The following is a 15,350-nucleotide window of genomic DNA, read 5'->3' as shown; positions in this document are numbered from 1 at the left end:
TGAATTAGTTCGGCCGGTTTTCTAATGACGAGCGCTAAATCGGCGACTGCTTGTGAGTATTGTCATATATATTCTGTTCGAACTGAGAAAAGGTTTTTTTTACTGAGCGTTAGGGATTTGCGGCGTACAGCTAAGGGCAGAGCCTGTCACGGCTAAGACATCCCAGGAATTGCCAACCAAGCTCAACACCTTGATCAGCATTATAACTCGTTCTGTGCTACTGAAAGCAGCAAACTTATCTCTTATATCTCTACCGCGTTCGTCAGTAATTTCAATTTTTTGCTTACGTGCCAAACGCGCAGTGGCCCAAAACCCCTCAACGTATTTCCCAATACGATTCAATTATTTATCATTAACGCTTAATCCTTATCGAATCACTTTGATGTGGCATAATTACATTTGCATTTACACTCGCTCGCCTGTAAAAATAACTGGACACCGAGAAAAAAAAAAAACTTGCAGCAAGTGTAGCGGCAACCTTTTCCCAATCCACTGTAAGTCCTGTGTATCCTTTCGGCGAACGATTTTCATTAAGGAGAGCTAAAGGTAATTTCTTGCGCGGCTGCAAACCACAAAACGTGCAACGCATAATTTCCACCCACTCATTCGCATAGTCATTCGTGTAATGAAAGCAACAGCTGAAAGCAAATGAAAGCATTTTACATTTTACAAAAACAACTGGAGCGAGCTGGCGCACAGCTCAAGCACCAGCGATTCGACAGAAGCGGTGAACTTTTTCGTCAAGAATTTTTAATTAAATTTCGTATATTTTCAGCATGTTTTTAAGAAAATGTTGTTGCTGTTGTTGCTGCGCAGTCCTTTCGCTGGCTTATATTTATGTATCGCCTCGTTATTTGCCACATCTTTTTGTGTGCAACATTTGCTTGCAACGTAATTGTGCGCTGTCGTGTCCTTGCTGCGAATACCGTTACTACATCCTTTCGCATTGGCTGCTGGCGTTCTGCTACTTTTTAAGCGCGAGTCGTGCGAGTCAGGTGCAACCGGCAGCGAAGACAGCGCTGGTGAGATCTTGTAGATAGGACTTTTGTTTCTTCCTTCACCTGCTTTTGTACATTCTTTCCTTCTCGCTTTCCGATCACTTTCAATTTTCGCGCAGCTCCAGTAGGCGTGTGTGTATGTGTTTATTTCGTTTTTTTCTCCGAATTTTTATTAAACCGAATTTTCCTGCGTATTTTAAGTTATTGCAGCCACTGGAGTACGCGTTTGCTTAACGGTACTTACATATATGCAATTAATTTCTGTAATTAAGTTAACTGTAATTGTATTTTTCCTTCCCACTCTTTGGGGCACATATAGGAAATGAGCTAATTAATGGCGTATAACCTTGAGATTTTGAACGATTCGGGGCATAGCCTCCACCTGTTAGCTCTCGCAACATGTCAGGTAGTGTGCGCAATAGCCCTTTTGTTTATTTTTGTAAGCCTTTTAGTATATAGTTGGATCGATATTTAATTACTAATGCTTCTTAGTACTGCATCTAAAAAGGATCTATGGCCAAAGAGAACAGCTCTAACACACTATTTTACTCATTTGCCGAGCTGTTATTCTTAGTAGAAGCAGTGTACGTAGATTATATAACAAGAAGTGTTGAAAAAACATTTCCCTCTTGGAGCATCTGAGTTTCTAAGTGAATACGCGTCTGAACATTTAGCAACCTAGAACGTTTGGACTTTACTTCGCATCTCTGGAATCATAAAGTCGCCAAACAGAACTCTCGCCCTTTTTTTTGCCCAAATACTTGCGAAGAATATGTGGGTGCGTTAGAGCCCGGTGGTGGAAAGGGGCAGTGAGCTTCTTCCAAAATGTGTCAAGTTGGTGAAGTGGTATATTGTTTGGAGCTCTCTTTTAACGACAGTTTCAGACTTCCTGACTATTAAGGTCAGGTCCTTTCAAGCCAAGTTTGCCGCCATTAGGGTAACTTCAGTGGAATACATAGAAATGGATGATAAAAGCACGCTGGAACATTATCTATTCGAATGCCCAGCCTTCAACGTGTTGAGAAAGGCTGCGGCTCCCATAACTCCAACTTAAGAGACACTGGACAGATGGAGTGGAAAATAATAAGTTTTTTTTTGCCAAATCCCCTGAGTTGCTGGAAAGGGCTTGAAATGGGTACCACCCGGGAGCACGATGAACCTAATAATGATTTAAGTTGGAACGCCTGCGGTCCGGCGCCCATGCGATGAACCGGCTTCAAAGAAGAATATCTATCCTAATAGCAGGGCGGCGATACCAGCGTTGAGCTCACTTACGTTCATTTAAGTTGGTGAATGCCTAACCATGTTATCACCACCACGCTATACGGGAGCCAGATCATAGCAGAAAAGCGCCAAAACTGACGAGCTGGCAAGAAAAGACACCTTAGCCTGCTGTAGGTATAATGGAAACATGTATTATCTTAATGTATAGCTGGGAACTTTCCCAATGTCATCAATTCATGCGCTGTCGCAAGATCGATCGTAAGAGATGCAATGAGCTCTTTGCTCTCAGTAAGACTAGCCTGTCTCTAGTTGTGGGAGTTATTGTCTTAACAACGTCCACGCTGTAAGATTGAGCATGGAGCACCGGACGCAAGCGGCAGAAACTGTATGGAGGAAGACAAGGTGGAAACATCTAAAGATTTCCATTTTGATTGTTCCACGCTTGCCAGATCCGAGATGGTGGGAATAAAAATTAAACGCCTGAGCAAATTTGTGGAGTCCATAAGACGCTTTGTTGAATTATACTTATAAGATCGAATGCAGGTGTTCTATTTTTATGGCTCCACAAGGGACTGTATATAGTAGTCCAATAGGACTTAGAACCCAAGAAATGCAGCACAGTAGTGCTCTCTGAATAACGCAAAATGCTAACTCTTACCAATGTTCATCATAGTTCCATCATCTCTACTCAAATGTATAAGTAACCACCGTAAATGAAAGGATAGTACGGTGTTTGGACTCTTTAAATGTAAAGTGGGGTGGTGTTTCCTGAAATCAGACTAATAATCGTCATAGTCACAACGTTAGAGTACTAACAATGGATATTTCAGAGAAATATTGGCTTACTATAACCTTAATTTGTCACGATTTGTTCACGAGAGAGAAGCGGATGAATGCCAATACATCAGTGTCCGATAGTCAAAGTCAAGTTTACTACAGTCTCTCTGGCACACAAGTTTTCACGTTAATGAACTCACACGGAGTTGCCTAAATGTAACAAAAGATATTCTTATACATATGTATATGTGGAATTTTCTTAAGTAGCTTCCAATAAATATTTAAAACAAAAAAATAAAAAAATACAGAACAAATAGTTTTTGAATCGAGTAATCTGTTAAAAATTGAATACTACATTCACTATATTTCAACAAAACTACAAAAACCACCAAAGTGCCACCATTTGTTGGAAAATTTATTTGCAAAGCACTTGAAGTTGCATATGTTTTAGCGCATTTGAAAGCAGAAATATACCAAAATAAATTTGTTTTCACTGAAAGACATTTATTTTATTACGAGGACAGTTCGACAAAATGGGTGTGACTCTAGAAAATTTTACTAAATACAAAATAAAACTTCAATTGAACTATTTTTTCATATAGACTTGTATATAATTGAGGTAGTCTCCTAAACTTTGGAAAGGGTAAATGAGAACTTCTGCTACTCCGAATACTTAGATTTCATTTTGAAATACTTGGATTACCAGCTCGTCGAGCCTATTCCAGGCTTTCGGTTCTATGCACATAAATCTACGAGGGAGGGATGGGCGGTAAGGAATCGCTGAAGGAGAGAGGCGTTGATCGTTTTAGGTTTGGAACCCTTACAGAGAGGGTTGTTAGAGGAGTCCACTAGTTCTTGTTTTAGGCTTTCTGACCGTGGCGTCTTCCAAGCGACGGTGGCTACCATAAATGTAGCAGAAGATCTACTACTCTGGAACGCAGCCTCCTTCAGAGTGGTTACTACCCATTCCGATGATAAGAAAGCGATAAGAGCCTTGCAGTCCCTAAGTGTGCGCTAAAGACTAGTCTAATGATGTCTAGACTCCCTATCTCTGACATCGAGATATATTAGGACTTTACTGATTTGGATCCCTTGCACGTAGTTGGATATAAGCTATCGGGAACGACCTATCAAAAACCTACTTAGGTACTTGGTTTTTATGTCGGATATTTCACATGGAAGTTTAAAGGTATGAGATCCGAAAGTCAAAGCCGTGGCATTCGAGACAGGAGATGGCATTCGGTAAAATGTGCAGTCTTATCGCATGAGTGCCGATAGAACAATGTCTAGTTACAGGTCCTTTAACCATTACTTGCACTTTGTTAAAAGGAGTTCTCTATACCTCTTACGATTTACCCTGGGGCTAAAGGAACTTACGATTGCACAGCTGCCAGTAGTTAGTCAATGCTATAGAGATGGTCTGAGGCCCAACTACTCAGTCCGCAGTTATGGAGACCGAAGTATCTTTCCTAGCAAGCTCATCAGCCTTGCATTTTCCAGCAATACAGCTTTGGCCGGGTTCTCATTTGCTCCCGATGTACAATATACTCGTATTGGGCCACCTTAAAAAAAGGGACATCCAAATGATTCGCGATATTTCGGTTGCCAACATGAAGTCATACATTGATTCTTAGTAGACATTTTATAAGAAGCAGTCTATCTGGAATAATTGTATAAGAATATCGTTTGTGTAGTTAACTGTTTGTTTATTAACCAACCAACCAACCTCGTATATACCTATTACGAATTTTCACACTTTCAGCAACAGACTCAAGCACATGCACAGATACACATGAAATAAAAGTTTTGTCAAATATTTATTTACAACCACAGTGCTTTATAAGGTGAATAAAAATAATATAAAAGAGGAGAAAAAGAAAAACATTTTCACCAAAAAAATGTGGGCCATAAAATATGTTGATGACCACTTTCGCTACGCTGAGGCAGCGAATATTTTAAACAGTTCATAAACAGAAACACACACACATACATGTATATGTTACTTTTTATTTTTCTTAAGACGAGACTTTTAGAGTTTCCTCCACTTTGCTGTCAACCGAACGCGCAAGCACTAGTGCCATTCGTCACATACTTTGGTTGTAAATTCCTATTTGTATCTGTCAGCTGTAAATAATATAGAGTTTTAACTTTCCTGAAGTGTTGTTTTGTTGCTTTATTTTAAACAAGACAACTTTTACTTACTTTTTCTCACTTTGAAAGCATATTGAGTGCACTCACTTATTTTTCCAAATGGAACACATGAACATCGTTACCTTTTAGCAGTTACTTAAAGGCTCCTTTGGTTTATACTTTTAGATGTTTTAGCTTTCGTCAGTGGAAAAAAAGTTTTATTGGATATTTGATACATCAATGCCTTTTGCGGAGGAGACGCCAGGTACCAGGTTTAATTATTATGCTATGAGTACCATACAATTTACGACTGACCTTCTAAATACTCCCGAAGCCCCACCCAACCTATATTGAATGGACCACCTACGACCTCTTCATAGAAAATTATATAGCAAAGTAAGTGCTTTATTTAAAAGAAAAAATGTCTATAATTTCTCTTCTGCAGTTCTTCAGTTGACAGCTTTTCCATAAGCTATAGAGACTAGCATTCGAAGAAAAGTTCCCTCTTGTTACCGACGTAGAGCCTAACAGAGCGAACCATTTCATTAAAATCCAACTGAAACGACCATTTTCGAACAGAATATTTGCTGAAACTAAAGTACTCCACAGCTACTGAATGGAAAATATTACGTAAAACTTAAAAGGAGATAATGAAAAAGGGTTGCCACCTAATGGAAAAAGTAAAACTCACAATATAAGAAATTTAGTAACAGAAAGTTTAAATTTTTTCTAAAGAACCAGTGGATTTGTCTCCAATATACCAAATTTTGATTAGAGGTGCCACCTGCTCAAAAGTAAAACTGAATCAAATGTCAGATTTGACCACTAAAGGAGTTAATAAAGTGAATTTGTAACACCTTTGATTTAAATTAATTTAAGAACAGAGTTGCCATTCACTTATTAAAAATGTTTAAAATATGAAAAAATAATTGTCTGACATAGTGCTCTTAGGATAGGAATTTCGGTCTTGAGCAGGGTTGCCACCTGTTGAAAAAAGTAAACCAGTGCCAAGTACGACTTTAAACTGAGAAAGAGAGCTTATTTTTGATGCAGCTTTGATAGAAACGTATTTTATAACAGAGTTGCCACTTAAAGAGAAAAATTTAAAAGTTCATGAATAAAACAATTAACATATGAAATTTGTATAGCAAACCGTGTGTGTATAGAACCGAAAGTGGTGACCTAGTGACTGATCTTAGGAGTATACTGAAGTTATGGAGGGTACATTTCTCAAGCCTGCTGAACGGCAGTGAAAGTGTAACATCTGGAGATGGCGAACCCGATTCACCATTCGATGACGATGAAATAGGTTGTTCCATTGCCCGACTATGATGAAAATGGAAAATCTACAGTCGACCAGATTTTCACGCCAAATCTTGGAAACGACCCGTGAAAGGAAGGAATCTTGCAAAAGATCCGTAAGAGAAAGACGTGAAAAGAAACAGCCTCTATGCTGCGATGTCTGAACTTGGTATCCCCGCAAAGCTAATACGCCAGTGTAAGCTAACGTTAAGCAACATCAAAATCTCCGTCAGTATCGGGAAGGTTTGTTCGAGCTGTTCTACACCAAACACGGCTTCAGACAAGAAGACTCCCTATCGAGGGACTGATCGACTATTGCTGGAGAGAATAATACAAGCTGCATATCTGAATGGACAAGGTAGCATCTTCTATAAGAGTCTACAACAGTTGGTGTGCGCCGATATCTGGTAGTGGACGACACCAAGACGAAAAATCTCTTATCATCAAGCAAACAATCATCGCATTTGGAATTTGGCTTCCACGTCACTGTTGACAGTCATAACTTCGAAGTCGTAGATAATTTCGTCGATCTGGGAATCAGTAATAACACCAACAATAACGTCAACCTCGAAATCCAACGCAGAATAACTCTTGTCTACAGGTGCTACTTTGGACTGAATCAGCAATTGAACAGTAAAGCCCTCTCTCGACGAACAAAGACCAAACTCTACAAATACCTCATCATCCCGTCCTGCTTTATGGTGTGGAGGCATGAATGCTCCGTTGGAGAGATCAGGTGTAAAAGAACCCAGCTGCACTTGTTATATCGAATTGGCGCGAAATAGCGAAAAGAAGAAAGGACTGGCGCGCCGCTGTTAACTCAGCTAGAACCGCGTAAACTTTGTCTACGTCTGTAAAGAAGACGAAGAAAGCGAAAAATCATTTTTTCGATTTATAGTGTATTGCTTGGGAGAGATATTTTGGGGAAATTTAAGTCAACATTCACCTATTTGAATTACATACATGTACTAACTATAGACTTTGGAATATATGTATAAACATTTACATGATGACTGATCGGTCTTTCCTAGCGCTTTAGTTAAGTCATTATAAAGACAATTACTTTGTAATCGAGAAGTCTATCATTAGCCTACAGACATCCAGCCCAAAGTACTACAATCGTCTAACGAAATATGAATATTAAAGAAGACAATTAGTATTGCCTAACTTATTGTAATATTAGCATTCTAATGGAAACAAGGCTTTGTTGTATTCTTTTCTACTACAACTATTTCTACAAAGAAGGTGTAGTTCGTCTACGGCTCAAAGCACTCTCGTAATTGTAATAACAAGTCGCTGAAGGTGGTGAGTTAAACAGCCGCACGCGTCTAATTATATATTAAATGTTTAGCGCCTACTTGCTTTGCATTACGGGACACGCCCAATTCGCGCATAATATACAAATTAAATATTTATAACCCTCAATTGCCGTCGGCTGTCGGCAGTTATGACCATCAATGGGCAAATACAACAATGCGCGCTGAATGAGCACAAGCAAAACGGAACAATAATCAAAATAACAAATAGCTCCTAGCTGCCACTGCACCCTCACTCTCACCTTTACACGCTGGTCAGCCCACAATTCGGTTGCGGCGTTGGCGGCGAGAATTCCACGCTGTAGGCGCTTACTCTTCCGCCTTGATTATTCAGCGAAATGGTTATTACGCGTGCAAGCCTTGTTATTTTAACACCTTCGAAATTAGCCGTCTCCGAGACAGTTGAGTCATCAGAAAATGAGTGTTGTTTTGTTAGTTGTGATAGGAATCCATAACGTTGCTGGCGATGTTGCGTATTTTTAGAGCCACTTTTAAGTGGTTTAATTATTGGTAATTAAGAAGGGCGAATGGAATGTGTTTTTAGAAGCGGGTCTGAATTATTTTGCAGTCATCAAAGCTTTATTTAATATCTATTTAAACTGGCAGCTGATTTTTATAATAACTATATAGTTTATAATAACTGTAAATTCTAACCTAAAACACCCAAATCTATTTATTTTAATAATTGTTTTTTTTTTGTTTTTTATGGGTTCCCTGAATACACAAGTAAGTCCTGGCTACCTTATTGTTGAACCATAGTTGTAATATAAAAATGTTAGCGAAGAAAAGAAAATTTTAGGTTATTAACCTAGGCAGTGTTAGATAGAGAACAGAGTTGCCACCTTTGAAAAAAACTGAGTGTATCATAAACTTATTCCAAATAGTTAAAAGTACCTACTTGAAAAAATATTCCGGCAATAGTTCCAGAAATCTTTAATTTTGCCATATTTTAATAAAGGGTTGCTAACTGTCAAAAAAATATTTATTACTGAATTTTACCAAACACTATATAATTATCTCGACATTTACTATGTATATAATTAAGAGATTATTCATTCAAGAATATTTTTTTAAAGAGTTACCACCTATTAAAAAAACTGAATATATCACAAATTGCTTTTACATATAAATACTTAAAAAATATAAATCGACAAGTCGTCTATAAATATTTGAATTAGAAATATTTTAATAAAGAGTTGCCATCTGTCGTAAAAGAATTATTTATATAAAAATTTGTCCAAACACAAGACAATTAAGGGTAAATTTTAACACGTACATGTTTGATAGATTTTTTATTTAGAATTATTTTGTAAAAGAGTTGCCACCTATGCAAAATACTGACTATGTCGCAATATGCTTGCAAATATAAATACTTAATAAAATATTCCTGCAAGTATTCCACAAATCTTTAATTTTGTCATATTTTAAACAAAGGTTGCCATATGAGAAAAAAAATATTTATTTAAGAAATTTCCCAAACAATTTTGTCATCTATGTGTTGCCATCTATCCAAAAAAACTTATTTCAAAAATTCTCCAATTAAGTCGATGAAAACAGCATTCATCACGTGCATATTTACGGTATTTTTCATTGAGAAAAGTTTCGAAAGAGGTGCCACCTATTAAAAATACAATATACATAGATCACAAAATGTTTCCAAGTTTACATAATTAGTTAAAAGATATTCCCACAAGTGTCTCATATATCTTTTATTTAGTAATATTTTAATAGAGGGTTGCCATCTTTTCAGAAAAAAATTATTTATTTAAAAGTTTGTCCAAAGCCAAGACCTTTAAAACAATTTACAACATACAAAGATATTCGAGAGATTTTTTTTTTTAGAATATAATTAAGTGTATATTTAGGGGACGAAGATAATATTTAACACTATTCGTTGGCCCCCTAAATGTAGGAAATGTATTTTGTTTTATTCCTTAATAGAATTTATAAAAATTATTGTCTATAATTTGGTGTCTGCTGCATTGAAGCCTCGAGAAAGTTTCGTGGATGGGATTATTTCCTCCTCTCGAGACGTTTTTGAAAAGTCGATCGATTTTATGCCTTGATGTTGTATTTTAAGGGAGCGATGATAATATTTTGTATTACTCGTTGACCCCCAAATGTAGGCAATGTAGTTTGATATATGCTTTAATAGAATTTACAAAAAACATTGCCTACAAAAAGGCGCTTGCTGCTTTAAAGTCAAGAACTACACCGTATAAACTCAAATAAAGTGGAGTTTAATACAAATGAGTTAAAAATTTGAGAAGAAAATTAGTCATAATTGAAAACTATTATTACAATTTCGTTTATTATTCACTACTTATATAAGTTTACTTCATTTTCCACTTTTAGTACAAAAAAGTTGACGAAATTTGTGAACTTTTATTACATATAGTTACGTCAACTTTTTCATGTGACAGGTGGTCAGCGAATACTCTTTCGTCTATTTCTATTTCCAATATTTTCCTATTCAACCTTGAAAATGTACTTGCTCCTTACTAGAAGATAGAATTAGCATTTTTTTTTTTCGATTCTTCTCCCGGCGTACCTTTTTTCGGCTCTCTATGCGCTCTTGAACTATTCCCACAAGCATTGAACGCTGTTTGCCTGCTGTTCGCACAAATTAAAATTAATATTCATGTACTTCATTTACTCATTCAATTTTGTTGCTAAAGAGTTGCTTCATTACAAACATATACAACTACACATTTTGTATTTCGTTTCGGCCAACATTTTAGTATGCAAAATGCGACGTCAATTAATTTTATGCATTCCTTATGTCTTCGTAAGCGTAATTTTATGCAAACTCTTTCACCAAAACGCAAATGCACACACATATACACAGCCATAAGCACGTAGATACTTTATTGTTGTTGGCATTTGAAATTTATATTGCGTCGCCTGGGTTTTGTGCCGTAGTGGCCCACATTTCGGGTCTCTGCTGCCTAAGTAGTCCAACAAATATTTGCTGTTCTCATAATAGCTATGCAAATGAGTATAATTGTTGTTTCTGTGTTATGGTGTATTGTTTTTGTAAGAAGTTTACAAAATGATTATTACATTTTAAATGTATTTTGTCGAAATTGTAGATTTTATCAAAAAATCGATATTTGTAATTGCAATGGCTGTCTTCAGGGGTATGATTGCGTGGCGGTATGTGTGTGTGTGTGTATTTGTAAATGTGTTTGTGTTTTGGTGTATGCCTGTGTGAATGTGCACGGGCTTATAGTATACGCATTAATTGGGCTATTCTACTGCGGCGAATGTATGTTGCGTATACGCACTGTTGTACCAATGTTTTATAGAAATTGGAATTTTCTTTTAAACATTGTATTTGTGGAACTGTGTGTTTATTGCCTTAATTTGTAATGACATTATTTCCACTTCAACAAAATATATTGCTACAGTCATTATAAAGTCCCGTAATTAAATTTTTTTGCTAATAATTGTTAATTAATAATTTTGATAACATTTGATGAAAAATATGCACAAAAGCGGTAATTTAAAAAAATGAAAATAATATACATATGTGTGCTTTCATTTGTCAAGGCAATTCACAGATCTAGTTCTCTAATAGACGATGTGTAATATTCCGGTATATATTGTATCAACAGCGAAAGCTTGCCATTCTAGTCCAAACCTCCAAGTTATTAGTGAAACTAATCTAAGAAGAAGTTTTGTAAAAATTGTCTGCTTCACAAAAATGATAGGTACTTACAAGCAGAAAAATGTATGTTTCCGAATCCTTTTTTCTTTGGAAAAAAAAAAATTAAAAATAATTAAATTTTAAGAGTTAATATCGTTTAAACGATTAGGTTTACGAAAAAATTTTGCGAGCCCTTTTTGAAGAGCATTTAATATCCTACAAAATCTATGAAAAGAGATACTTTTTCAAGAAGTTTGAAGCGAGATTTGAATTTTTTTTATCGGACATTAAGAAAAAATAGAGAAAACTGTAAGACGGAGGACCTTCCCGTTGCAATGAAGAGCAACTATTTAGAAATATTTTCTTGGATGGGTCTAAGAACCTCAGAGTACCAAGTGAAAACCGTTTTTATTTACTCACTCTAATGTTTATACATTTTGAGAGCTAAAATTACACATAAATTAAAAAAAAAGCTTGGAAGACATAAACAGCTTAGCACACAACACTTTTGAGTGGAGTACTGTAAGGCTCGGTTCTAGGCCTCTTTCTATGGAACCTAATATACAAGCATAATGGGGTGCTAAGGAGACATCAATCAAACGCCGTTAAACTAATTGCATACTCAGACGAACTTATTGTGGAGTGCCTAAGTACCTAGATGACCTCCGGTGCAAATGCAATGAGTGCGTGAATGATCTGCGTCAATGGTTCTCCTCTATGAGTTTAGATCTGGCTGAGCAAAAAAGAGAAGCCTTGCTCATAACATACTAGAAGAGTGAAGTAAAGTATATTTCTAAGTGAGACTCATTCACAGCCACAACTCAAGTATCTGGTAGTAATTATAGACTCAAGGCTCAAATTTAGGTATTACCAGAAAAACACGGCAGGTTAAGGGAATAAAACCTTAAATGCAAATTAAAGCTGCGTGCGTTCCAGCCTAGGCCGGCACGAAGAGCTATCAGAGCGATGCTGCTGATGTAATAGCCAGTATGATACATGTTATCAGAGACGTTTATAGGAGCCAAAAGAGAAGAGGGAGTTGAAAACTTAACAATATGGCACTCTGAGCATGTTTTTTTTTGTCCTCGCTTTTTAAGAACAAAGACAAAACTTAAAACTACACGAATAATCCACAGGTAAGATCAATGATTGGACTCAAGACTCAAGACTAAAGCATAAAAAAGTATGTCGGTCGCCGCTTTAAAAGGAATCAGCGACAAGTATCATTGAATCACTTTAATAACTTCCCTTAGATTCTTAGATTTGATCACTTAGGAAAATAAAGTAATTAATAAAGGATTATAACGGGTGATCCAAATATATACGCTTTTTCCCATCGCCTTTTTTTGTGTTTCTGACAGATCACGCGTAAGTCATGTGAAGCTACCAAGTCATTTTTGTTCAGTATTGTTTGGCATTTCACCATGGAAAGACTTACACCTGAACAACGTTTACAAATCGTTCAATTTTATCACGAATATTCACGTTTTGTAAAGAATGTGTTTTGCGCGCTTCGCTCAATTTATGTTCAACATAATCGGCCAACTGGGCGCACAGTTCGCAACACCATCACTCATCTTGAGATCCAACATTCATTATTGGAAATGATTCGACCGAAAAGACCACATCCAACACTCAAATACAGCAGTCGTAGCTAAGGGTGTATACGAAGACCGTTAATAATCAATTATATGGAACCTATGGAACAACGTAGCACTTTTTGCGTCGAGATCGTAAATTGAAAATGTACAAACAGCTTTTGCAAAAACTGAAGCACCTCAAGCTTCCTAAGCGACTTCGCTTCGGTCTATGGGATTTTAAGAAGTTCAAAGAAGATACGACGTTTGCGAGCCAAATTTTGTTCAGCGATGAGGCCTGTTTTAGGCTCAATGGGTAGGCAAACTAAAAATTGGAACGAAGAGCAACCTGAAGAGATCATCCAGAACAGAACAAACAACGGTTTGTGGTAGTTTGTAGGCCAGTGAAATCATCAGTCCATATTTCTACAAAATGATGTCGCTGAGAACGTTATCACCATTAAAATCCTATCTAACACCGACTGTTCCCACATTACACACCACATTGCCGTTTGCACAAACCAAAATTGCTGCAAGTTGTGACTTACAAAACAAAAAACAAAATCATGTTGCAGCAACATTATTTCACCACAATTCACGCGCAGCAACATGTAACGTAGTGCTCACGCTTTTAAATGTCACAACAAAAGAGATATTGCGTTCGGACACGCAAAATGAAATCAGGTTAAAAGGCGAATGGAAATAGACTTGACTTGGCACACAAACAACAACACGACAAACAATGCAGCAGCAGCACACACGGCAAACAACAAACAGCTGAGGGACGAACAGCGAAAGCCGAGTATTTGCGCTCTCTCGAATTAAAATAAAAGTGAAATTTATTTAATTTGTTTTTCCTTAAGGAGATTTGCCCAGCCGAAGCGCAGTTGTTGAGCGTCGAGTGAGTGCGTTTTCTAAACTGTACAACTACCTCGTGTCTGGCTGTGTGTGTGTCAGTGGACATGTGTGTGGCATAGAGGCCTGCAGAGTGGTGCTCAAGACGAAAAACATTACAAAGAAGAAGGTAGCTAAAGTGAATATGGCAAAAAATGAAATGAAGGCAAAAGCACATACGACATCAAGTGGCAGCTGGAGACAAATGACATTTGATAAAAGTGTGCTGTGCTTGAAAAATTGACCTACATAAAAATGGTATGCAGTTGGGTTTGCTGCTTTCGCGTTGTTATTGTTGTTGTTGCTGATATTTTTGTGTTGCTGCAAGAAGCTGTTTAATGAGTTGTTATGTGGAAAGGAAAAGGATGTGTTGTAAATAATACATATTTTTACATACATATATGCTATTTAGTAAAATATATATTAAAATATGTTAGGCGAAAAGGATGTTTGGGAACGGCGGGTTTTGGAATGAAATTGTAAAGTGAATTTTACATATATTTTAAACAAATCATATTGCTAAGAAGATAGCTGAAAATTTGCTTGGAGTGTTATATTGATGACTGATAACAGCTTTTATGTTAATGGCATGGAGTTCGAAGACGGGTGCTACAAATAGAAGAGTGCGTACGAATTTCATGTTTGATGAAATGTCAGCGTTTTGCTCAGAGTATTGTAGGACCACGATAGCGTTTTGTCTAAAGATTAACACTACTCGTATAAGAATCTTAGAACCCATAAGCTGTCTAAAATTGATGTTTGACGCTGTTTGATGGAAGTATTGCTTAAAACGTTCGGAATTTCGAAGAAATGAGTTATGAGTTTTATATCAAGATAGCAAATATGATTCATCTGCTTGCTTTTTTCAGCTTTTTTTACCAAATTTTGCACAAAAATAACGCCTTAGCTACTATATACCCTAAATTAAGCTTTTCTGATTGTTTTTCTTGAATTTGTTGCCAAATTTTTCGGCAAAATACCGTCTAAGCTACCATATATTCAAGATGAAGCTATATGGGTCCTTTATCCTGTTGTCAAAACCAAGGAAACTCAAGAAGAAGTGAAGCTCTTTCATGAATAGGAGATCAAAGTGCAGCTTCACTCAAGAAAACAAGGTCTATAGGGCAAAGAAAATGGTCAAAACTTGAATCTTTGAAAAGTTGAAGAAATATTGGCAAGGAGTCTTAAATATAGCTGTGTGAGACTATTACGAGCGTATATATTCATAACAAATTCACAAAAATTTTGAAAGTGTTAAGTGTTAAGTTATTTGTCATAGCCGAATCAAAACGTCTTAATTAATGAATATTATTGTAGTGTAGAGAATATGTTTGAAAAAGCTAGAACTTACCAAATCCTTTTGCTGTTTGCATGACCTTGATTGATGGAACTCATGATTTTTTTAATAACTGAAAAAGCAAGAAATAAGAGTAAGATTAGGTGCGAAAAACAAAACTCAATAATTTTTTTGTGAAATAAACTT

At 36.5% G+C, this 15,350-nt stretch overlaps 1 long non-coding RNA gene across 2 annotated transcripts in view; it reads right to left on the bottom strand.

Moving 5' to 3' along the window:
- LOC105223468 (uncharacterized) overlaps window positions 1-15,350 on the bottom strand; it is a 70,606-nt gene that overhangs the window by 33,839 nt on the left and 21,417 nt on the right. For both annotated transcript variants that reach the window (XR_007421409.1, XR_007421410.1), the window contains exon 2: window positions 15,219-15,276. This is a non-coding gene — a long non-coding RNA (uncharacterized LOC105223468). The remainder of the gene's footprint in view (window positions 1-15,218; window positions 15,277-15,350) is intronic.

The sequence above is a fragment of the Bactrocera dorsalis genome, chromosome 1 (genome assembly GCF_023373825.1).
Source record: "Bactrocera dorsalis isolate Fly_Bdor chromosome 1, ASM2337382v1, whole genome shotgun sequence".
In the NCBI taxonomy this organism is placed as follows: Eukaryota; Metazoa; Arthropoda; class Insecta; order Diptera; family Tephritidae; genus Bactrocera; species Bactrocera dorsalis.
Note: the sequence above shows the minus strand (reverse complement) of the source record. Positions and strands in the feature narration are given on the sequence as shown.